At 39.8% G+C, this 26597-nt stretch overlaps 1 protein-coding gene across 5 annotated transcripts in view; it reads right to left on the reverse strand.

Annotated features, from left to right (window-relative positions):
- Positions 1-26597, reverse strand: part of ACO1 (aconitase 1) — a 132629-nt gene that overhangs the window by 57071 nt on the left and 48961 nt on the right. Inside the window, exon 1 of one of the 5 annotated variants that reach the window (XM_057720318.1) lies at positions 2232-2458. The exons of 1 other annotated variant lie outside the window; for it this stretch is intronic. The gene's annotated coding sequence lies outside the window, so the exon portion shown is untranslated. Of the gene's footprint in view, positions 1-1545; positions 2077-2160; positions 2459-26597 lie in introns of those variants that run through there. 3 more of the 5 variants (XM_057720321.1, XM_057720320.1, XM_057720322.1) reach the window with 3 other exon arrangements.

Consider the following 26597-nt stretch of genomic DNA (forward strand, 5'->3'; position numbering starts at 1 on the left):
TTTGTTTTATTGGGAGAGAGGGAGTGGTAGTAACATTCTTAGCAGAGAAATAATCCTATCTTCCTTGAAAAAGTATAGATTGTTGGGATTTTAGTTTTTTGTTTTGTTTTCACGTGTTAAAAGCAATACATGAATGCTGCAAAACAGGCAGACATACGGTGTCACAAAGGGTAACAAGGAAAAGTTCCCTGCCTTTCTTCTGATTCCACTGCCCAGAACTGGCTACTGTTAATAGTTTGGTTTGTCTGGCTTCCAAACATTTATAAGGCTATATGTGTATGTATATATGTGTATGTAATTTCTATCTGGAACTTGTGCTGACAGAGCAAGAAGCCAAGAAAATAATCCAGTGAGGGTTCCCATGTACCACACACTGGCATGCTGCACACTGGGCCCTGGCAGAGGCTGGGGGAGGGCCACTCACAGGGACACCCCTCTGAAAGTGCAAAGTGAAAGAGCACCAAGACTGGGGAATCATGTTCCAATAAACTCAGGGCTGCACAACCATGAACAGAAATGATCATGGAACAGAAATGATCACGGACGAAACAAAGGCAACAACACGCCTCCCTGTTCTTTTGCAAATCACTTCTCAACCACTTGAAAACGCTTGCACAACCGTTCCCCACCCCCACCCCCGCCACTTGGCATAAGCTTCCCATGGACACATCTCTGAACGCATGGGCCCTGTGTGCCACATCACTGCTACAATCTGGACACACACACAGGTCACCTCTGCAGGCACAGAAATAACCAAAGGCATCTGAGAGCCTTGCCAGTTTTCAGGAGGCCAGCAGGGCTCATTCTCTCTCATGTGGGAACCTAGTACTTGGTTTCCAGAGTGAGGTCAAGCTGGATTGCAACTACCAGAGGTTAACCATCATCCATGCATGGTGTGGTGTGTGCTCCCGTTCAGGGGAAGGATCACAAGCAAGAAGCAGGCCCAATGACTTAAGCCTCTGAAGCATTTCCTACACCAGTGGCTCTCAAAGTGTGGTGCACGGAGCTCTAGGGATGCACATGGTCAACACCACTTTCATAATAATACCAAGATGCTTTTTGCCATTTTCACTCACATTTTCTGGAGTACACAGTGGAACTTTCCAGAGGCTATATGACATGTAATACTGCAACAGGCTGCATGCAGAAGCAGATATAAGAATCTAGCTGCTGTCTATTAAACCTGACATTAAAGAGATTTGCAAAAATATAATACAGTGCCACTCTTCTCAGTAATATTCTGTTTTGAAAAGTACGGTTATCTTCATAAAATACACTATGTCAACATATAATAGGTCCACTATTATGTTTAAGTGAATTACTAAATATGGTAAAAAATTCGTTTCAGTTATATGAAAATATATAACTTGAAAATATAAATATTGAAATATATAACCTACATAAAAGCTCCTTAGTATACTAATTTTTTAAGAGTGTAAAGGGGTTTTTGAGCTCCCTCCCCCCCGCCACCCCAAGTTTGAGAACTGCTATCCTAGAGGCTGTTCCGGACTCCCTCCTCCCACCCCCCGCAACACACACACACACCTGTAAGGAGGGTTACCTATGTGGCAGGAAGGAAGAAGTGCCGTTCTGATGTGCTGGCTGAGTTAGAAAAGGCAGCCCGTGGTCGTTCCTGGATCTCGAATCTATTAGGATGGGCTCTGTCCCCACGCCTTCCACCGAGGGTCTCTTCCCCCTCACTCCATTCTCCCCTAACCGCTTGGCGTGGACTCCCCGATCTGTCCGAACCTCAGTGAGGATTTCCCTGTCCCGCCACCCCTAGCTCCACGAGCACTCCCTGGTGAGGCCCGCACACCCTCCTCGAGGTTAGGACTCCGCAGTACAGTCAGCCGGAACAGTCGCAGCGTGGACTCTCCGGGCGGCCCACACAGCCTCGCTGCCTCCCTGGCGAGGCCCGCGTAACCTCGGCGTGGACTCCCCGGGCGGCGCGCACAGCCCCGGCAAGGAAGGCCGAGCAGAGCCCTTTCCGGTCCCCGACGCCTGTCCTCCGCGCGGCACAGGCCGGGGACAGGGCGGAGGGGTCAGTCCCCAGGAACCAGTCCCCGATTTTCCCCTCGGCCTTCCCCGGATCCCCGCCCCGCGCCGCCCTGCGCTCCGCAGCCCGACTCGGGGAAGGTGCCCGGGGCGCCGCGGACTCACGTGCACCCCGCCGGGGCCAGGGCGGCCGGCGCTCCGGCCCGGGGACAGCGGTCGGGCCGCGCCGTACTCACCGCGGACGGCACGGCGGAGTCCGAGCGGCGGCCGGGCACCAGGCTGCGGGGCGCGCTCGCGTGCGCTGCGCGGTTCCTGCCGCCGCCGCCGAGCTCCTCCCCTTGTCGCCCCCGGGCCAGCGGCCGAGGGGCGGAGCCGGGGCGGGGCCTGCGGGCGGGGGAGACCTCGCCCCCCGCGGGAGGAAGGGTTGCGAGGGGTCAGCGGCAGGAAGCCGCCTCGGGCCGGGATCCTCCCCGAGGGCCCAGGCCTGGGACGCGCGCTCTGGGGCGTGGAGGGTGACGGTCCAGCTCGCTAGGCAGGGAGCCGGAGGGGCGGGGAAGAAATGCCGCCTTTTAAAATGTGTGGCCTTCACGGTGCAGGCTTCCTTATCTGGCAGCCCGGCACGTGTGGTCCCCTCCCTCTCTCCCCTTTGCGCCCATCCCACCCCCACCTTAATGCCTTGCGAAGCGTGCCCGAGCCGTCTGGCGGGACTTCAACGTTTCCATGGTTACCAGTGCACAGTTTCAATGTTTAAATTTTTCTTTCTTTTTTTTTTTTTTTGAAACGTGTAAGAACACTTCCTAACGCAGGCTGTTCACCTGTCAGAAGTCAGAGAAGTGGCTGAGGTGGCACTGAGAGGGCCTTCTTCACCGCACCTACTTTCCATAGGTTGGCTGGAGTTGCACCGGCTCAGGCAAATGTGAGTGATTACACCTCTCTAGATGAACGGTGAGGTTTTCCGGCCCACCTTTAACAGAGAGTTACTGTAGTTTTCTGTCTTGTCTGAATCAACAGCCTACAGGATGGCTAACTGATAGCTAATGCGGATACCCACTCCTACCAGTTACCGCGCTGCTACTCTGCGCAGGGCCCTGTGACCGGATCTTTACATATGTTATTTAGTTCAGTTCCTCCTATTGCCCTATGAAGGAAGGAGCACGACCCCTCTTCACAGACGTGAAATGTGCCTCAGCTGGGATTCAGTCCTCAGGCCTGTCTGACTCCCAAGGCCGCACTTCATCATGCTGTGCTGTAGCATACAGCTGTACTCTGGTTGTATTTAATATTTAACTGTAAAGGATTATATTTAATTTTGAAATGTTAGTAGTAAATATTACATATTTGCTATGTGGGAGAAGATTTTCATCCCACCCACTTCCTAAAGTCCTTCCATTCACATTCATTGAACAAACTTTCCTTGAGTGGCCACCGTGTACCACAAGTGCACCACAAACCCTGAAAAATAATACTGGGGTCCCCTTGGAAGTTAGAGTGTGAGGGAAAGCTGAGGGACAGGGAGAAAAGGCAGCCAGCTAAGTTCTGATTCTTACTGAGGCAGCCCTTCACAAAGCAAAATTTCTTAATGTTCAACGATGAACATACATACAATATGAGAACCGGTAATCCTTGACAGGAAATAAGTAAATCAGAGCTATAAAAGGAACTGAGATTTATTAGTAAACACTCTGGCCAAAACCATGAAGGAAATAGTTCCCACATCACTCTGCTCTTTTGCTCTTGGGAATGTCACCAGTGATGTGTAGATTGCAAATCCGGTGACCTCTCTTCTGTTCTTGTCCTTGCTGGCTGCTCTGTGGTATTTGACACTGGTGACAGGTCTTTCCTTGAAATTTTGACCTCTTTTTGGCTTTAGAACCTTCTGCTCTCATGATTCACCTCTTCTTAATTTGGTCCCTCTTTCTTAGGCTCTTTCACTGCACTCTTTCTCCTCCCCCTTCACATGTAACTCCATACACGGGTGAATTCTTCATTTATTTTCTCTCTGTGCAAACTTCCAGCTGAAGTCCCCTGTCTCCGTCATTGACCTTAGGCTTCTTCAGATCTCCACATTCTTTGTCGGCAGCCATTTGTGGGGCATCACCACCTGGGTATTCCCAAGACACTTGCCATACTTCACATCTAAAGTGGCAATTCAGTGTCTTCTCTAGCCATCTGTCTGTCTCCTCCAGCCCATCCAGTTTCTTCCTCATCCTGAATCCCACATCCTGAATTTGGATTTTGTGGTGTATTGAGAAAGCTAAACATGTAAGGGAGTTAGAACTGTATCACTATGCTCATACAAGTTTCGCTTGATAAATACTTGTCATGATACAAAAGATTCCTCAAGAGGCCCAGAGGAGTGTGAAGACTTTAAGGGCCTTCTGAAAGGAAGCCATCCAAGTATGGTAACTGCTTAGGCACTGTGGATCTGCTCAGGCGCCAGTGGCAGAAGGGCCGTCAGTAAGGTAACAGCACTGTTCCATCAGCCTTACCTGCCAGAAGCTTCTGTCACTATAAAGAGAATTATGAGGTTTTGGTCAGAGACCTGTTAAGCTCTGAGAAATGCCACATTATACTCCACACTGACTTCATTTGCTTGTGTAAGCTGGACCATCCCAAAAACTTAACTCCACTGACTTTGGATCATGCTTTGTTGTTCATACTGCATTTTCACACATATTATTTAATAGAAAGGAAGTGGTGTAAGAGAAAGGCAGTCTAGGGGTTTCCCTGGTGGCCCAGTGGTTAAGACTCTGTACTTCCACTGCAGGGGGCACTGCAGGGATGGAACCATCCCTGGTCGGGGAACTAAGATCCCACATGCTGTGGGAAGAGAGAGAGAGAGAGCGTGTGCGAACGAGAGTGCAAGGCAGTTTAGCGTGGCAGTTCTCAAACATCGAGGTGTGTTGAAAACACACATTCCTATACTGCACTCTTAGAGAGACTGAGCGTGAGGGTCTGACCACTCTTTGAGTAGCACCAGTGGTGGGTTCCAAACTGGGTGTTAGAATTTATTAAAATACAGTCTCCTGTGTCCCTACCTCTTAGAATTAGGTCAGGAGTGGTATCTGTGCTCAGAGTCTGAGCACTCTAACTACTACAGGTGATTATGCTCTAGCATGTTCACAGATTGCCCCCGGGGAGCTGCACCCTGGAAACACTCCCTCCATGAAGGTGGGACAATGTCAGTGTGTTCATCACCCCTACCACGGAGCCTGGTGCATAGAAGGTGCTCAGTACATTTGCTGAGTTGTTACTGCCCTCTACTCTGTGCTCTCCATTGGCCTGTGTGCTGGTCAGTGTTCCCTAGCACAGTAGAGGGGAGATATCTGTATGGCAGTGAATAAAGTATAAGGTGGTCCCTCCTGAAATTTGAGATGACTCAAGAATGCCCAAGTTCATCACTGAATGTATGTCTTCTTCACACCAGAGGAAGTTTGAAATAAATGTTTTCTGTTCTTATTTTAAAAAATGCTACATTCATAACAAGGCGAGGCAGTTCTTAGGCTCATCTCGGCCCTCCACAAATATCCAACTGCCATCCCGTTCCATGCCTGTCATAGTCTTAATTTTTGTGCCCTCTTCCTTATCGCCCAAGTGCCTGAATTCCTGAGCTGTCTTCCTAGGGAACCAGGATCCTCTGGCCATGAGCTTTACAGTTAAGCACGATTCCCCTCAACAAAGCTAATAATAAAAGCCAAATGTGATTAAATGTCCCATTGAATCTTTACAACAACTCTTTTGTTTTGTTTTGTTTTTTGTTTGTTTTACAACAACTCTTTAAGGCTGGTGGTATTGTTACCATTTCGCAGGTGAGGAAACTGGGATTATATATGAATGATTATATGATTTGCTTCAGGTCACATAACTTGTAAATGGTGATGCTGGGGTTTGAACAAAGGCTGGTCTAATTCCAGAGCTTGGGCTTGACACCCTGTGCAAACAAATATAATTTTATTTAAATTAAATCATTGGATACCCTGAGGTTATAAATTATTAATTTTTTTCAGAAAAGAAGAGGAACTTAAATGTTCTAGGAGGGAACTTTTGTCTGTTCCCATGTGGTCTAAAATTCCTTATTCACATATTTTCAGGGCTGCTTCTATTTGATGGTAGTATGGAGATCCCTGCTGAAGCCCTGTGATTTCAGGGCACACAGGTAAAGAAGAGCCTCATCCTGGGGATAGAGGTGTTGGAAATCAGGAGCAGTCATGCCACTGTTCTGAGGCTGCTGCTACTGACTTATTTAATATCTTGTTCCGTGTCCTTGATATTTATGTGGTACATGCTTGTATTGTAAATGCTCATGAAGTCCAGAAAGGATCCTTCCATTCAGAGACTGTGACATGTAAAGAGGTAATCTCTGTCTTCTTCCTGGGGGTCTTACAAAAGAATATAAAATCTGAGAAGAAATGGAAATCACAGCTTTAAAGACTTAAATGGTGGCAGCTCAGAGAGGCAGTTTCCCAGTACAACATCGCCACCTGCCTGATGTAGGCACTAAGTACACCCCTTTTAAAAAAGAGGGTGGCTATTGATGTGTTGCCAAGCTGAATGCCTGATCTGTGCACAGAGGGCTTAGGACTCTGCAGCTTGATGTCCCTATTATTGGGTGGGTCACCCCAGACTTGACAACTAATAAGGAAAAGTTGCAGGCTACTTTCTTGTCAAATGGAGATTGTATATTCAAGGACACAGTGGCCTGGCCCCAGTATCATCTTAGCCCTTATATGAAAAAGTACAGCTATTGCTTTGGAGAAACTTTATTCCCCATCACATATACCACCTGAAATCAACCCATTGGTTCATTGGGGCCCTCAATTCACAGAGGTTCATCTTAAAGCCTGAGCCCTGTTCATTGATGTTTTGCCTAATTGGACCCTGTTAGTGTCCACCAGGCTGCTGCAGCTGTTCAACTGCTGCTCAATATGTGCCATCTTGAAAATTGGTGTGATTGTCCACTCGGTGGGCAGAACTCAAGGCCATTCTCATAACTCTTTGCCAATACTGCTTTTGATGAAAGATTTTTTTTATTTTAACTAATCCTTGGGATATTGCCAATGATTTAGCTGCCTGGTCTGCTATTTGGTCTGCCAGTTGGAATACTATAGACTCATAGATTAAACAACCCTCGCACCTCTGATGGGAACACTTTAGACCCAAAATGTGTAAGCGTGGGAGCAATTAATAGTCTCTTTGTCCCCTAGATACATCACTGCCATTTCAGTCAAAGAGCAACTGCAGCTGACATTCTGTGGACACGGCGGGTCCTGAATTTTTCTGCTGTGCCTGATGCCATCAATAGCAGCTCTCAACATGGACCCCCTGTAAGCAGGTACAAACACGTGGGCTGACACAACCTGGTTTCATGCTGCCTGTTATAAATTCACATGCTTTTCTGATGCTTGAGAGGTCTTAGGTTATGCCACGTATGGAAAAGGAGGCTGTAACCACTCAGTGACACTGCTCTGCGACTTAACCAATGTTAAGGCTGATTGAAAACCACTTTAAAGAAAAACCTGATCGGAATTACCTGTGCCTGTTTGGGTTTGCATATGGCTGGAAATGGACCATAGAATATCTCTCCATTGGGGATGGACTTTTAAAAAAAAAAATTTATTTATTTATTTATTTATTTATTTATTTATATTTATTGGCTGTGTTTGGTCTTCATTGCTGTGCGTGGACTTTCTCCAGTTGTGGCGAGCGGGGGCTATTCTTCGATGTGGTGCACAGATTTCTCATTGTGGTGGCTTCTCTTGTTGCAGAGCATGGGCTCTCGGCGTGTGGATTTCAATAGTTGCGAAGCATGGGCTCATTAGTTGTGGCTTGTAGCCTCAAGAGCGCAGGCTCAGTAGTTGTGGTGCACAAGCTCAGTTGCTCTGTGGCATGTGGGATCTTCCCAGACCAGGGCTTGAACCTGTGTCCCCTGCATTGGCAGGCAGACTCTCAACCACTGTGCTACCAGGGAAGCCCGATGGTGTTTTTGTTTTTTAGGTTTTTTTGCTTATCTGTGGCCTTCTGTAATTATTGGCAATGACCACCAAAGATCAGCAGGTCAGTGTAAACTCTGTTTCATGGCTTGTAATGGATAATGGACTGGCCTTACACTAGACTACATCCTGACTGTCTGAAGTAAAATCCCTTGGTCTCCCCTGGGACAGTTGTCTGAGTCCAGGACCATGGAAGGTATGTTTGAGGTCAATACTGCAGGTTAACTTCATCTTGCGTTTGGAGTCCTGTTGATAGTAGCTTTAATTAAATGCTGTATGAGGCCATTTGAACAGATTTAGTTCTAGCCTCTGTTGGTTAAATTAATCAGAGTGGTCAACAGAGTGGCATACTTTTGTGAATTTTGCCAGAAGCCAAGACGTGGAGGGACAACAGTTGGATTGATAGGGAAGGCAATCTTCTATGGGCCCTGAGCGTCCCTGCACATTTTTGCTGGGTATGCCAAGAATGCAAGGTCCTGGCTACTCTTTACCAATGCCTTTCCTTAGGGTGGTGATTACAGAGAGCAGCTTTGAGCATTGAAATTATATAAAGTCAGGCATTTGCTTCAAAATTACTAGGTGGGGGGAAGAATTGAGTGAGGGTTTAGATGAAACAAGATTGGCTAAGAATTTATGATTGTTGAGTCTGGGTCATGTACACGTGGGTTCAAAGTGCCGACTTTGTTATCAGTGTAAAAGCAGTGAATTCCCAAGCTCAGTGCTCAGGAGCACAAACCCACTATATGTATTACATCCTTCTGGGCCCTGCCACATCACTCCCATGGGACACAAGGGAAAGACTTGATGCTTTTGTGCTGCTCACTGTGCCTTGAGTGATAAAGTTTTTCTATGACCTAGGAGTCTCCTTTCTCCTGCCAATATTCATAAAATAGTAACAGGCTTTTGTTAGCTTGTAAGTAGGGTAAAATCCCAAACCCTGACATGTATCTGTGTATTTTGGGAGGGTGAAGGATGCTATGGTGTTTGCTTGAAATCACCAGGCACGAATTTAGTTGTGTAATTGTTTTTACATCGAGGAAGAAAAAATTCAGTTTGTTAAACTTGTCTTGCAAATTTTGCAAAGCTGGAAATTTAGAACTTTCTTATTTAGTCACTTTTTAAACTTAATTAAAAATTTTAAAATAATGAAAAATCTCAGCCATTTACAAAAGTAGAGAGATTAGTATTATGAGCACCCATATAGATGTCACTCAACTTCAACAATTTTCAACTCATAGCCAGTCTTCTTACTTCTAGATCTGCCTCCCATCCCTAATAATTTTGAAGCATGTTTATAAAATCATATAATTTCACTTGTAATATATTTTATTTTATTTTATAACATTTTATTTTAAAATCATTGATTGGAATTTTCTCTGTATTCTTTGAATTTCTCAAGAGCTATTTTGTGAACGTAGGATATATTGCTCCATTAATAATAATTTTAAAAAAAGCATCACAATTCTCCTTCTCTCTGACCCCTGAAATAATTTGGAGCTGTGGACCAAAGCTGTACATAGTGGTAAATGGATAGGTTTAAGTTTTTTAGTTATTTAAAAAAATCTACATAAATACACATAAAGTTGACATTATTATATTACCAAAAGTTGACTCCAGAAGAAATGAGAAACCTGGCTAGTACAACAATCATTCAAGTAACAGGAAAAGTTATCAAAGAGATACATTCAGAAATGTTCTCAAGTGAGATGATTTTGCCTTTTAAATAGACTTTTTATTATGGAAAATATAGACATAAAAAAGCATAAAGAAGTTTATAATGAACCCCCATGTACTTGTAGATAAAAAGAACAAAGAGTGTCACCCTGATACAAAGAGTCAAATGGCAACCCAGTGCAGTCTCCTACCAATAGCATGACTGAGGGGAATTCAGGATGGAGAAAAATGGGAAAATGGCATTTTGTGTTTTGGATATAGGGCCGCTAGATAATTAAGATGCATATCTAAGGAAGAATTTCAATGACTCCAGATTCCTGAATCTTTCCATTCATAGAAAAACACTAAAGCCATTAACTTGAGATATCTTTTTCTGTGAATAACAGTAATCTTTCACCAAGATGTATGCTTGACTATATATATTTTCCAGTCAAAAAATTCATTTATAAACTAGCTCTTTCCCTACCTCTTCAGAGCAGTTCCTCAGAGCTACCTGAGAGGCTGTCTTTTGGGCTACTGTCCTCAGTAAGATCTCCAAATAAAACTGAAACTTACTACTTTTACATCATACTTTTTTTTTTTAGTCAATATACCTATGACCCAGACTCTACAATTATAAAGTCTTGGACAATATAGTTTCTTCTATATCCTCAGTCAATTCTTCCTCATGCCTGACAGTTTTGAAGTAAATACCTGTCTTTATACAATTTCATGTATTATGTATTTTGTTTTAAAAATGTAACCACAGTATCATCACATAACAAAATTAAGAATAATTCAAAAAATCATAAAATATTCCATCTGTGTTCAAACTTCCCTGTTTTATGAAGTTTTTAAAACAATTTGTTTAAACCAGGCTCATAATCTTTTCTCTCTTAATTTACAGATTTACACTCTATTTTTTTTCTTGTAGTTTATTTGTTGAAGAAATAATTGTGTTCTACCACCTAGATTTTGCTAATTGCATCTCCATGATGTCATTAATATGGTCTCTCCCCTGCAAATAGATTACATGTATCTTGAAGCTTGATTAGATTATGGTTCCCATGTTTTGCACAAGAATACTTCATAGATGATATTGTGTCCTTTTATCAGGAGGTATATAATACAGTAAGTCCCCTATATATGAACCTTCAAGTTGTGAACTTTCAAAGATGTGAATGTGCGTTCCATCAGCGTCAGGCATGAGTGAAACTGCAGCTCGCCCTCCGTCTCCTGTTGCTGACGATCCTTCAGCTCTACCATCTCCCACCCCTTCTCCCTCCTCCAGTCAGTAACTCTTCTTGCCTGCTCACTAGATGCCAGACCCTGTAGGCCAGCTGTGGTACTGTACTACTGTACTTTTCAGGGTACTGTACTGTAAGATTAAAAATGTTTTCTTTATTTTTTGTTTGTTTTTTATGTATTATTTGTGTGGAAAGTATTATAAACCTATTACAGTACTATATAGCCAATTGTATTAGTTGGGTACCTAGGCTAACTTTGTTGGATTTACGAACACATTGGACTTACTAACTTGCTTTTGAAATAGAACTCCTTCGTTTGTAGGGGACTTACTGTATCTTATGTCTTTCCTTTTTTGTGAATGATCAGGGATTGATGATCAATGCCTAGATTCATTAATCATTAGGGGTTGCAAATGAAGATATTCTAATAGAATCTCTTCAAGTTGACTTCTGAGTCCTTTTGACAGAACCCAGTCATCCTTGATACTGCTCTTGCTTTCTGATGTAACAAGAGGTTTCTTACTCGCTTTATACATTTTCTGCTTTAGACCTACAGTCTGCCATTTCTCAAAGGAGCCTGGGTTCCTCTTAATGGGGAATGGTATTTAGAGTCATAACCTGGGCACTAGGGGTCCTCATTGCTGTTGAATTGGTCTTTGTAGAAACACTGCCTTTTCAGTGGATACAGTTTTTTGTTTATTTATAAAATACATCATAACAAATTTAATTTTATTTATGATTATTTAAATTATTTTTATGTTTTCAAAGTTGTGATATTGTGATTTGTAGTAAGAAATATGTTTGGTCTTTGTCCCTGTTTCTGGCACAGAGCTCCTAAAACTCTTGGGATTTCCTGAGTGATAAGAGCATAAAGGAGTCTTTTGTTATGTTAATGAGGTGACTTTTAGAAAGCACCTAAAGATGGGACCTGGTTGCCAAAGGAGCTAACCTGTGATTAGTGTTGGAATCCTCTGGCCTCTAGGGAGGGGAGAGGGACTGGAGTTTGAAAAAGTCATAGCCAGTGATTTAATCCTGTGTATGTAATGAAGCCTCCATAAAACCCCAAAAGGATGGAGTTTGGAGAGCTTCCAGGTTGGTGAACATGTGGAGATTTGGGAAGACTGGTGTGCCTGGAGAGGGCATAGAAGCTCCGTGCCCTTTCCCTATACCATGCCCTGTGTGTCCCTTCCATCTGACAGTTCCTGAGTTACATCCCTTTATAATAAACTGATGATCTTAGTAAGTAAAATGTTCCTCTGAGTTCTGTGAGCCTTTCTAGCAAATTCATTGAATTTGAAGTTTGTTGGAATCTCCAATCTGTTGTCGGTTGGTCAGAAGCACAGGTGATAACCTGGGCTATGATTGGTATCTAAAGTTGGGGGTGTGGAGGGGACAGCCTTATAGGACAGAGCCCTTAACCTGTGGGATCTGGTGCTATCTTCAGGTACTGTCAGAGTTCGGTTGATTTGTAGGACATCTGGCTGGTGCTGGAGAATTGCTTGTTGGTGTGGGGACCCCCACTCCACATGCACACCTACATGTTGGAATTGTTCACCAGAGCCTCTTAAAGTCAAATCTGTAAAACAAGGTAAATGTAGAGAAGTCTAGCTTCTTTCCCAATCTTCTTCAATCTATTTTTTTCCTACCTGCAATGGGTATCTTGTTTTTTTGTTGTTGTTGTTGTTTATCCTTGAACTTAATTTAACAAAAGTTAATATGTGGCTGTTCTTATTATTTCCTTTCTTAGACAAATAACAGCATCCTACACACATTTTCTCCCTCTTGCTTTTTAAAATTTTTTTCTGCCTAACCACATACCATGGAGATCACTCCATAGCTGTATATAGTGCCTTTTCCCATTCCTTTTTGTGACTTTATAATATCCTATTATGTGTGTGTACCATTGGTAGACATTTTTGTCAATCTTTGCTATTATAAATAACATTTCAAAGAAAGGCCATATATCTATTTGCATAGAGTACTAGCAGTGGTATTGATGGGTCAAAGGGTAAATTCATGTAATTTTTGTTAGATATTGCCAAATTCTTTTCTGTATCAGTTAGTTTCTGCAATGGACTGAATGTTTGTGTCCCCCCAAAATTTATACGTTGAAATCCTGACCCCCTAAGGTGATGGTATTTGAAAGTGGGGCCTTTGGGAAATGGTTAGATCACGAGGGTGGAGCCCTCATGAAAGGGGTTAGTGCCCTTAGAAAAAGAGTCTAGAGAGCTAGCTAAGTCTCCTTCTGCTATGTAAGGATACAATGTTAGCAGTTGTAACTTCTTCTGCAACCCAGAAGAGGCCTCTCACCAGAACCGGACCATGCCAGCACCTTCATCTTGGACTTTAGCTTCCAGAACCAAGAGAAATAAATGTTTGTTGTTTCAGCCACTCAGTCTATGGTAACTTGTAATAGCAGCCCAAACTGACTAAGACAAGGTCACATCTGGAAACAGAAACCATAGCAGTTATTTGAACCAAAAGAATTTAGTATGAAGCCTTGTTCACTAGGTATAATGTTATTAAAAGCTGAAGGTAAAAAGAGAAATTTAAGGTATCAAAAAGGCAGCAACTGTAGGCAGCTGCTTCTAGCCCTCCACTGAGGAAACTTAGAGGAGAGGTCCTATGGAGCTGCAACTCAGACCTCCGAGGAGATGGTACTACTGGACTGGTGGGTAGTTCTGAGTTTGATACGGGGAGACTTGTGGGCCTGGGACCCAGACCTTGAACCAAGAGAGGGCCAGCTGATTCTGATGTCTGTGGGAGACAGGAGATTGCAAGGATGGTGAAAACTGCAAACTGAATTTGCCTGCTGCTCTGCAAAGATACTGCTGCTGCAGAATGAAAGCACTTCAGGGCCCACTCCTGGGAGCTGCAAACAGACAGGAAGCCCCCAGGAAACAGACAGGAAGAAGCAAGTGCCTTCATCCTCCTGTAGCCTCTCAGGCTCCCACTGACACATCCTAACTTAGAACCACCTGACCAAGCAGCAAGGTGGTTTGAGAGTCCTGGCCCCAGCATCAAAAAGCAGAGTGCAGAAGGATAGATTTGGAGTTGAGAGGCAGCAATTTCATAATCTCCATAGGTGTGGTAGATCTTTTAAGCATTTCAATTACCAAGTGCCTTTTTACCACAGCCTTAGCAACAGAATATTTTGTCAGACTTGTAGATTTTTGCCATCAGATGTTTCTTGTAAACAACAGGTAATTATCTGCCTTATAAACTGTTCTAAAGCATAGAGAAAAGATGGAAGATATAATAGTTCTTACTGCTTTTATGCTTATTATATATAATGGCTTTAACAACGCTTGTAAAACACTACACGACTATACAGAAACACAGCTGACACAGAGTAATGGACAACTCTATGACAAAGGATAAAATGATTGTGCAAGATTGCCTAAACCATCTGCTGGCAAAAGCTAACAGCAGAATCTTCTGTATTTTTATCCCTTGGAAATTTAGTTTATCCTGGTCAGATTTAGGCCTAAAACAGCTTTTGCTATAAATCAAGCCTCTTTGTTAAAAAAAGTTTTTATTCCTTGCTTATTTTAAGATTACCTACGTAAAAGGGAACATCTAGAAAACACCCCCATAGGTTATTTTCATTTCATATATATTTTGATATTCACACATATTCTTATGAAGGCCATTTAGTCATCTACAATTTTTGTACTTTTACTGATAAAAATAAGTCTTTCTTCACTTCTCTCTAGCTAGGCGTCCCAGTCTTCTAAGTATACTGGGGATCAAAATATGCTTACTGCTGGGGAAAATCACTCAGAAATACATCCTTTTACATTCTAGACACATTCTCCATTAAGTTTTGAAATCTTTGATTGAAATCTGTAAAGGTTAAGTCATCATATAAATAGCAGCGCTATTAACAATCACAAAATTAATGAGAATAATAATGAATTCGAGCGTGTAAAATGCCAGAGTTAGCACAAACATTGTAATGCCTCTGTGTATGACATTTTTGTTTTGCCATAGGGAAAAGTTCTGTGAGCTGGTTCCTTAAGTGGAGCGGATACATTATCACTGCAAATAAACTGCTCATTATCTAAGCTGTTTTTGCAACTTTTGGAGAAAGCAAAATGAGGTATTCATGGAGACATTTATGGCTATGGAGTAAAATAAAAAACTGGTTTTAAACAGAGGTGAAATTAAGAACAATTCTGTACATCACTTTCATTATCATTGTAAAAGTAAAACACATTCACTGCAGAAAACTTTGAAAATATACCCATGTGCACATGTGCGCACAGTGCGCACGCACACACACACACACACTCTCCATTAACAATTGTCCATAATCCTACCACCCATGAATGACTTATGACTAGTAGTATGTTTAGTTCCATTGGTCTCTGTCTTATCTCAATAAGTGGGGAACACACAGCAGGTAGTTTTGTAAGTTGCATTTTTGTCAAAGCATAACATTTTTTGCAAAACTTTTCTCAGGCCATTGAAAGTTAGTTGAAACCGTGATTTTTATGCAGCTGCATAATATTGCATCACACAAATAGATTGTATTTTATTTAACCATTGACCACTCCCCACTTTTAGCTATGTACAAACTTCCTTATTTTTCCATTATATAGATGAACATTTTTATACATAAAATTTTGACCACACTTCTAATTATTTCATTTGCACAAATTCCTAGAAGAAGAGGAACTTCCCTGGTGGTCCACTGGTTAAAACACCGTGCTTCCACTTTAGCGGGCATGGGTTTGGGGAACTAAGATCCTGCATGAGGCACAGCATGGCCAACAAATAGAAAATTCCTAGAAGAAGAATTTCTGAGTCAAAGGGTTTGCACAGTCTTAAAACTTTTAAATTATGTTTCCAAATTATCCTCCAGTAAACTTGTATTAGTTTAAATATCTACCTTCTGAGGCAGAATAACTGTCTTTTGGAATCCTTCATAATGTGGATATTATTTTTATTTTTGTTAATTTGATGGGAGAAATTGATAATTTGTACTTGTTAAAAATTTCTATTTCTTGAACATTAATTTATGAATAAAATTGTAAGACCAAAATAATCCTGATTTAGCTTTGGTCAAAATTATAGTTGAAACCACAGGCCACACATTTCATTAGCAGGAATCTTGAAAAGAAAAATAATTGTTAACATGGCTGGTTTGAAGGTATAAAGCACTGAGATAGTCATCTTTATGCTATTAAGAAGATGAGGGCAAAAGCTGAAAACCTGATGTTTTTAAAGTGTAATATTAGCCAATACCAAACTGTTTTGGTTACTACAGCTTTGTAATATAGTTTGGAACCAGGATGTGTGATACCTTCAGCATTGTTATTTCTCAAGATTGCTTTGGCTATTTGGAGTCTTTTGTGCTTCCATATGAATTTTAAGATTGCTTTTTCCATTTCTGTGAAAAATACCATTGGAAGTTTGATGGGGATTGCATTGAATCTCTAGATTGCTTTTAGTAGTATGGACATTTTAACAATGTTAATTCTTCCAGTCCATAAACATGGGATATCTTTCCATTTATTTGTGTCTTCTTCAGTTTCTTTCATCAATGTCTTATAGTTTTATTGGCTAACAGAGTAGATCTTAAGTGTTTTCACTATACACAAAAAAAGGGCAACTATGTGAGGTGTTGGATGTGCTCATTACATTGATTGTGGTAATAATTTCTCAGTATATACATATATCAAACTGTCACATTGTATAACAAATGTACACAATTTTTATTTGTCAATTATACCTCAATACAGCTGGAAAAAATGGTTTATCCCTTTGGGAAAAGGAAATATAAATATTAACTAGGTTGGAGAATAAAGTTCTAGTCAAGTTTTTCATATTTATACATGTATGTATATATATTTTTCATCATGAATTTGGATCTGGCTAGTTTATCAGCAAGATGCTCTCCAGTGACACACTGATCTTTAACTTTGAGACTATTTTTAAAAACTGGTTTGGAGTAGAAAATTTTATTTATTTAACACAGGTTATAGACATTTATACTTGCATTTTATACTATTTCACTAACTGATTATGACTTTATTGACCTTGTTACAATTAAACAAACCATATAAAAGATTCTCTTAGAAATATATGGGCTGTATGGTAGAAATATATAGTTTTTAAAGCAGAAACATTTAAAAACCAAACACAGTTAAAAAATTACAGACAATAACAAGTGTTGATGAGGATGTGGAGAAATTGGAACCTTCATTCATGACTGGTGGGAATGTAAAATAGTACAGCCACTTTGAAAACAGTTTGGAAGTTTTTTGAAAGGTTAGACATACCATATGTCCCAGCAATTCTGCTTCTAGGTATATATCCAAGAGATATGAAAACATATGTCCACATCAAAATTTACACATGAATGTTTATGGAAGCATTATTTATGATGGCCAAAAGTAGAAACAACCCAAATGTCCATCAACTAAAGAATGTATAAACAAAAAGTGGTATATCCATATAATGGAATATTATTTGACAATAAAAAGGATTGAAGTATTGATACACGCTACACCATGGATGAATCTTGAAAACATCATGCTAAATGAAAGGTCAGTCATAAAAGACCACATATTGTATGATTCCATTTGTATGAAATGTCCAGAACACACAAATCCTCAATAAAATATTAGCCAATCAAGTTTATCAGTATCTAAATAGGATATATGTCATGAAAAAGACTTATCTCAGGAAAGCAGGAGTGTTCAGCATTTGAAAATTAACCACTGTAATCCACTGTATCAACAGACTAAGAAAAGCTATAACCATCTCAATAGATGAAGAAAAATCATCTGACAAAATTCAGGATCCATTTATAATAAAAACTTCAGCAAACTAGGAACAGAAGGGAACTTCCTCAACCCGATAAAGGGCATCTATAGTAAACTTATAGCTAATGTCATACTTAATGGCAAAAGACTGACTGCTTTCCCTGTAAAATCAGAAACAAGGCAAGGATGTCGATTTTGTTCCAGATACAAGCCAGTGAAATAAACCAGGAAAAGGGATAAAAGGTATATACTCTGGAGAGAAAGAGCTGTATTCTATTTGTAGGTGACGTGAATGACTATGAGGAAAATCCCAAAGAATTTGCAAAAAGATTACTAAAACTCATAAATAAGTTTAGCAGGATTTTAGGATACAAGGTCAGTATATGAAATTCAATTGTATTGTTATATATTAACAAGAAACGTTTGGAAATTAAAATTAATGTCCAGTACTATTTTCAATAGTATGAAAATTATAATACTTAGGTGTAAATCTCAAAAAATATGTGAGGGATCTTGGGGCTTCCTAGGTGGCACAGTGGTTAAGAATCCGCCTGCCAATGCAGGGGACACAGGTTCAATCCTTGCTCCAGGAAGATCCCACATGCCACGGAGCAACTAAGCCTGTGCACCACAACTATTGAGCCTGCACTTTAGAGCCCATGAGCCACAACTATTGAGCCCATGTGCTGCAACTACTGAAGCCCATGCGCCTAGAGCCTGTGCTCTGCAACAAGAGAAGCCATGGCAATGAGGAGCCCGTGCACCACAATGAAGAGTAGCCCCCACTCACCGCAACTAAAAGAAAGCCCGTGCGCAGCAAAAAAGACTCAACACAGCCAATAAAATAAATAAATAAATAAATTTATTAAAAAAAATATGTGGGATCTGTATACCGAAAACTACAAAACACTGATGAATGAAATCAAAGAAGAGCTACATGGAGAGCCACACAGTGTTTATGGATTTGAAGCCTCATATTGGTAGGATATCAGTTCTTTCCAATTTGAACTGTAGATTCAATGCAATAACAATCAAATCCAGCTGGATTTTTTTTGATAGAAGTTGATAAGCTGATTCTCAAATTTCCTATAATGGAAAGGCAAATGAAATAGAATATCCATAACAATTTTGAAAAAGAATCAAGCTGAAGCATTCACTGTACCTGATTTCAAGATTTATTGTAAAACTATTTTAGTTAAGATAATGTAGTATTGGCAAAAGAATAGACACAGATCAATGCAAGAGAACAGAGAATCTGGAAATAGACATGCATATATATGTGTCTTTTTCAAAGGCAATTGATTTTCAACAAAGATGCAAATGCAATTCAATGGGGAAAAGGCAGGAACAATTATATGTCCATAAGTAAAACAATCGATTTCAACCTATACCTCATATTATAGTCAAGAATTACCAAAAATCATATCCTTAAATCTAAAATCTAAAATGATAAAAGTTCTAGAGGAAAACATAGGAGAAAATATTTATGTAGGTTAGGCATAGATTTCTTGGATACAACACTAAAAGCACAAATCACAGAAGAAAAATAATGTGATCGCCTCACCAGTTACATTCTGTCACATACCTTTTTATTTCCCTAACATATGAAAGTATATTTTATAATTTATAGATTGCTATCTGTCAGAGAAACTAACAGGAACTTAAAAAGAAATGAACAGTTTATTTTTTAGAGTCATTTTATTTTATTTTTTGAACTTGAACAAGTAGATTTTATTTCAGGGATGTGAGGTAGTTCAAATCTGATGATATTTACAGTAGTAATAATGCTTTCAAATAAAAAGATGCTTCATTAAAGTAGTAGCCAGCATCATATTTGATGGTCAGACACTACAACCATTTCTTTTATAACCAGGAACAAGACAATGATCTCAGAAATCGCCAGTGTTGTCTCAACCACTAAATTATAACTATGTAAAATAAAGTGGCAAAATTACCATTACTGGGGCTTCCCTGGTGGTGCAGTGGTTAAGAATCTGCCTGCTAATGCAGGGGACACAGGTTTCAGTCCTGGTCTGGAAAGATCCCACATGCTGAGGAGCAACTAAGCTTGTGCGCCACAACTACTGAAGCCAGTGTGCCTAGAGCCCATGCTCCACAAGAAAAGCCACCTCAGTGAGAAGCCCATGTACCGCAACAAAGCATAGCCCCCTCTCTCCAAAACTACAGAAAGCCTGCGTGCAGCAACGAAGACCCAATGCAGCCAAAAATAAAATAAATAAATTTATATGTAAAAAAGCATATGATGCAGTTTAAAAAAAATTACCATTACTTTCTCATGATTATGTATCTACAAAAACCAGCAGGATCTGGTAAAAAAAAAAAAAGAAGACGTTTAATCACAGCAATAATGAGTATTCAGGAAAAGAGTTGGCTATGGAGTGAATTGTGTCCCTCAAAAAGCCATATATTGAAAACCTAACCACAAATGTGACTGTATTTCGATTTAAGGCTTATAAAGAAGTAATTAAGGTTAAATGAGGTCATAAGGTTGGGATCCTGATATGATAAGATTATTTTCCTTATTAAGAAGAGACACCATAGAGCTTGCATGTTAGAGCCATTTTAGGTTTACAGAAAAATTGAGTGGAAAGTACAGAGTTCCCAGATACCCCGTGTATTCACTCTTTCACTAGTGATTTGGGTTTAAGATTCTTCCATGTCTTTTCATGGTTTGATAGCTTATTTCTTTTTAGTGCTGAATAATATTCCATTATCTGGATATACCATAGTTTATTTACTCATTCACCTATTGAAGGACAACTTTGTTACTTCTAAGTTCTGGCAGTTTTGAATAAAGCTGCTTTAAACATCTGCATGCAGGTTTTTGTACAGACATAAGTTTTTAATTCATTTGGGTAAATACCAAGGAGTGCAACTGCTGAATTGTGTGATAAGAATATATTTAACTTTGTAAGAAATTGCCAGTTGGCCAAAGTGGCTGTACCATTTTGCATTCCCACCTACAATGAATAAGAGCTCCTGTTGCTCCACATCCTCTCCAGCATTTGGTGTTGTCAGAGTTCCGTATTTTAGTCATTTCAGTTGGTATGTAGTGGTATCTCACTGAGTGGTATCCCTCAATGAGTGGTATCTCATTGCTGTGTAAGTTTGCGGTTCCCTAGTGACATGTGATGTTGAACATCTTTTCATGTGTTTACTTGCCATGTATATATCTTCTTTAGTGAGGTGTCTGTTCAGGTCTTTTGCCCATTTTTAATCAGGTTGTTCATTTTCGTATTGTTGAGTTTTAAATGTTCTTTGTATATTTTGGATTACAGTCCTTTGTCAGATGTCTTTTGCAAATATTTTCTCTTAGTTGGTGGCTTGTCTTCTCATTCTCTTGATGTTATCTTTTACAGAGCAAAAGTTTTTAATATTAATGAATTCTTTCTTTCATGAATCAGGCCTTTGGTGGTGTATCTAAAAAGTCATTACCATACCTAAGGTCATCTAGATATTCTCTTACATTATCTTCTAGTTTTATAGTTTTGATTTCGCGTTTAGTTCTGTGATCCATTTTGAGTTAATTTTTGTGAAGGATGTAAAGTCTGTGTTTTCATTGTTTTTTTTTGTTTTTGTTTTTTTGCATGTGATGTCTAGCTGTTTCAGCACCATTTGTTGAAAAGACTGTCTTTGCTCCATTGTATTACCTTTGCTCCTTTGTCAGAGATCAGGTGACTATATTTATACAGGTCTATTTCTGGGCTCTCTGTTCTGTTCCATTGATCTATGTGACTGTTCTTTCAATAATAGCACAGTCTTGATTACTGTAGCTTCATTGTAAGTCTTGAAGTCTGGTAGACAGGTGGTCAGTCCTTTAATATTGAATTGGCTATTTTGAGACTTTTCCTTTCTATATAAACTTTATTTTATTTTTTATAGTAGGCTTTATTTTTGTTTTTGGCTATGTTTGGTCTTCGTTGCTGTGTGCAGGCTTTCTCTAGCTGTGGCGAGTGGGGGCTACTCTTTGTTGTGGTGAGTGGGCTTCTCATTGCAGTGGCTTCTCTTGTTGCAGAGCACAGGCTCTAGGCATGCAAGCTTCAGTAGTTGTGGCATGTGGGCTCAGTAATTGTGGTGCATGGGCTTAGTTGCTCCACAGCATGTGGGATCTTCCCGGACCGGGGATTGAACCCATGTCCTCTGCATGGGCAGGCAGAGTCTTAACCATTATGCCACGAGGGAAGTCCCTCTATATAAACTTTAAAATCAGCTTGTTGATATCCATAAAATAACTTGCTGAGATTTCGATTGGGATTGTGTTGATTCTGTAGATCAAGTTGGGAAGAACTGACACCTTGACAGTATTGAATCTTACTATTCATGAACATGAAATATTGCTCCACTTATTTAGTTCTTTGATTTCTTTCATCGTTGTATATATTTTGTTAGATTTATACCTAGGCATTTCATTTTTGGGGGGTGTTTGTGTAAATGGTAATGTGTTTTTAATTTCAAATTCCACTTGTTCATTGCTGGTATATAGGAAAGTGATTGACTTTCATATTTTATTTTTGTATCCTGCAACCTTGCTATAATAGCTTATTAGTTTCAGGAGTTTTTTGGCTGATTCTTTTGAATTTTCAGCATAGACAATCCTGTCATCTGTAAATAAAGACAGTTTTACTTCCTCCTTTTCAATCTATGTGCCTTTCATTTACTTCTCTTGTCTTATTGAATTAGTCAAAACTTCCAATTAGGAATTTGGGAATAATGTATACATACTACTGTATATAAAATAGATAAACAACTAAGACCTACTATATAGCACAGGGAACTATACTCAATATTTTGTAATAACCTATATGGGAAAAGAATCTGAAAAAGACATATATATATAAAATATGCATATCTGAATCAGTTTGCTGTACACTTGCAACTAACATAACAATGTAAATCAACTATATTTCAATTTAAAAAATCCAAACTTCCAATAAGATCTTAAAAGCAGTGGTGAGAGGGGACATTCTTACCTTGTTCCTAATCTTAGGGGGAAAGCTTTGAGGGTTTTATTATTAAGTTTGATGTTAGCGATAGGTTTTCTGTAGATGTTCTTTATCAAACTGAAGAAGTTCCCCTCTATTCCTAATTTGCTGAGAATTTTTTTTTTTTTAAAATCATAAATCGGTATTGGCTTCTGTGAAATGCTTTGTCTGCATCTGTTGATATGATTACGTGATTTTTCTTCTTTAGCCTGTTATTGTGATTGATCACAGTAATCGATTTTCAATTGTTGAACCAGCTGTGCATACCTGGGATAAATCCCTTTTGATTGTGGTGTACCACATTAACATTTTTTAAAAAAAACTATTTATTTATTTATTTATTTAAAAAACTATTTATTTATTTATTTATTTGGCTACATTGGGTCTTAGTTGTGGCATGCAACATCTTTGCTGTGGCCTGTGGGATTTTTCATTGTAGCATGTGGGCTTCTCTAGTTACGGTGTGAGAACTTCTCTCTGGTTGTGGTTCATGGGTTCCAGCGTGTGTAGGCTCCACAGTTGTGGCAGGCGGGCTCCAGAGCGTGAGGCTCAGTAGTTGCAGTGTGCGGGATCTCTAGTTGTGGCATGCATGTAGATTTATTTTAGTTATTAATTTATTTATTTTGGCTGTGCCAGGTCTTAGTGCAGCTTGTGGGATCTTTGAGTTGCAGCATGCAGACTCTTAGTTTCAGCATGCAAGTGTGATCTAGTTCTCTGACCAGGGATTGAACCTGGGCCCCCTGCACTGGGAGCGCAGAGTCTTACCTACTGGACCACCAGGGAAGTCCCTACCACATTTTTTTTATACAGTGTCAGGTTTGATTTGCTAATATTTTGTGGAGGATTTTGTGTGTGTGTGTGTGTGTGGCTGCTTTGGGTGGTTTCTCTTGTTGCGGAGCTCAGGCTCTCGGTGCATTGGCTTCAGTAGTTGTGGCTTGTGGGCTCTAGAGCACAGGCTCAGTAGTTGTGGCACATGGGCTTAGTTGCTCCACAGCATATGAGATCTTCCTGGACCAGAGATTGAACCCATGTCCCCTGCATTGGCAGGCAGATTCTTAACCAGTGTGCCACCAGGGAAGTCCTCGTAAAGGATTTTTTCATCTGTGTTCATGAGAGATATTGATCTGTAGTTTTCTTGAATGTCTTTGTCTGGTTTTGGTATTAGGGTAATGCTGGCTTCATAGAATGAGTTAGGATTATTTCCTTTGCTTTTATCTTCTGAAAGAGACTGTGGACAATTGGTAATATTTCTTCCTCAAATGTTTAGTAGAATTCACCAGTGAACCCATCTGAGCTTAATGCTTTCTGTTTTGGAAGGTTACTAATTATTGATTTACTTTCCTTAATAGCTATAGTCCTGTTCAGATTTTCTATTTCTTTTTGTGTGAGTTTTGGCAGATTGTGTCATTCAAGGAATTGGTTGATGTCATCTAGGTTATCAAATTTGTGGGCATAGAGATTCATAGTATTCCTTTATTATCATTTAGATATCTGTGAGATCTATAGTGATGTTCCCTCTTCCATTTCTAATACTAGTAATTTGTGTCTTCTCTCTTTTTTGCTTAGTTACCCTGGCTAGAGGCTTATCAATTTTATTGATTTTTTTCAAAGAGTTAACTTTACGTTTTGTTGATTTTCTCTATTGATTTCCTGTTTTCACTGATTTTTGTTCTAATTCTTTTTTCCTTTGTTCCCATTTGCTTCCTCTGTTCCCATTTGCTTCCTCCTGTCTGAAACTTCATAGTTTTCATTAAGGCTCTTATTTCTTGCTGTTTATGAACCTCCCTGATTTTAGTTCCTCTTAAATTGTTTCTTCAGGCCAGAGATTCAGTTTGTGAAGGATTGAGAGGCTGAGGGACTTGTGGGAAAAATCTAACAAAGCGTTTTCTTCTTCCTACAACTACAACTTTTACTAAAATCTACCATTTATTGAGTATGTTCTAAATGCTAGGTGTTTAAAAAGATATCTTATTTAATCTTCAAAACAGTCCTACAAGGTAATTAGTACTATTTTCATATATACATGAGGGAAGAAGGTTCCAGAGGTAAAATAACTTGCTCTAGGCTAAACATTTTGTATAAGTGGAAGAACTGGATTTTTTTTTTTAGAGCTTTTTTTTAATATAAATGTATTTATTTATTTTATTGGCTGTGTTGAGTCTTTTTTGCTGTGTGCAGGCTTTCTTTTTAGTTGCAGTGAGTGGGGGCTACTCTTTGTTGTGGTGCGCGGGCTCCTCATTGCCGTGGCTTCTCTTGTTGTGGAGCACTGGCTCTAGGCTTGTGGGCTTCAGTAGTTGCAGCAAATGGGCTTGATAGTTGTGGCTCACGGGCTCTAAAGCGCAGGCTCAGTAGCTGTGGTACACGGGTTTAGTTGCTCCGCGGCATGTGGGATCTTCCTGGAGCAGGGATCGAACCCATGTCCCCTGCATTGGCAGGCAGATTCTTCACCACTGTGCTACCTAGGAAGCCCGGAAGAACTAGATTTTAAGCTCAGATCTGTAGAATAATAATATAAGAGCTGTACATATAAATAAATTCACGGCAGATATATAGTCATATAGACACTGCAACATCACAGGGATTTTGAAAACATCTTATACTTTAAAAAGTTTTAAAGGTGATATGTTTTGTTTACGAGAAAGTGGCATTGCTTTGTCAGATGAAGGGAATGACTCATTCAAAGGTAGAGATTTGTTGGTGGGTGAGGAATGGTGAGACTGGTTCTATCTCATTTTTAGTATTAGTCTATGATACATACTTACAAAATTGATTGGCCCTTTTGGACGCCCATGTGTTTTGTCACTTGTAAGCGATAACAAATGAGGACTGAAATGTTGTCATATCGTATTTCACTCAGCCTTTAAACATGATTTAAAAATAATTATCATATCCTATGTTGGTTTAGGTTAAGTCTATGCATAATATTTCTTCATTCCTTTATATCTTGTTTTGGAAAATCTGGCTTGACTTCCTTTAGGAGGTGGGGATTGTGATCCAGGAAGCCTCTCAGCCCAGTGATAGTGCCACAGATTTAATTTCTATAGGTTTATTAACTTCTAAAAGCAAAGATCTTAAAGCAGGGGAGATGTATTTAATTATTTTTTATTTGCAATATTAAATTGTGCCTATAGATGGAGAAGTTGTTCCATATAAATCAGAATACTTGGTTTCTCCATGAAGATTAAAGAAATTCAGGTTTCTGGCAAGTAGAAGATGGATTTCCTGAATAAAAATGTGAAACAGGAAAAGTGGGTTACTTATAAATTTTAATGAGAAATAATTTTAACGGGGACAGGAATTTTACTAATTTCAATTATATCTACACAAAACCCTTAGTACCTGCACTGTTTTTACAATTTGGCCATAACACTTTTAGATCTGTACGTATGAACGTGTGTATGTCTGTGTTTATCTTGTACAAATGATCTTGTACATAAAGGATTTTAAGCAATGTACAAACCTTTATAAGATAAAAAAGATAAACCATGACTAAATTTTAAAGGTGGAGCAAGAAAGAATGGAATGAAGTTAGGGAAATATCATGTCTTGAGTTGGATCACAGATCTGGCCTGGGGCTTCCTAGCAGCCAATGCTAGTAGGAAAACAGGATCAGTTGCATAATCTAGTGTCTATAACATAAAGACATGGCACGTCCTAGGAGAGCTATAATAATTCTTAGGTATAATGATACTAAGATCAGGAATTGTCACTTTGGGATTCATGAAGAGGATACTATATAATGTAATAGGTAATATTCTTATAGTCAGCACAATGGTACTGTGTCAGCTGGTGGGTAGTACTACAGTGCTATTCAGTGATAGGAGTTGGAGGTGGAGGAGGAAGGCTAAGCACCATATACCAAGCATTCCTTGTTTAGTTTTCTGATTGTCTAGTTTAATTGAAGGTTGCAATTTCGAATCCACCCATCCTCCATAA

This window comes from Hippopotamus amphibius, chromosome 2 (genome assembly GCF_030028045.1).
Source record: "Hippopotamus amphibius kiboko isolate mHipAmp2 chromosome 2, mHipAmp2.hap2, whole genome shotgun sequence".
Classification (NCBI taxonomy): domain Eukaryota; kingdom Metazoa; phylum Chordata; class Mammalia; order Artiodactyla; family Hippopotamidae; genus Hippopotamus; species Hippopotamus amphibius.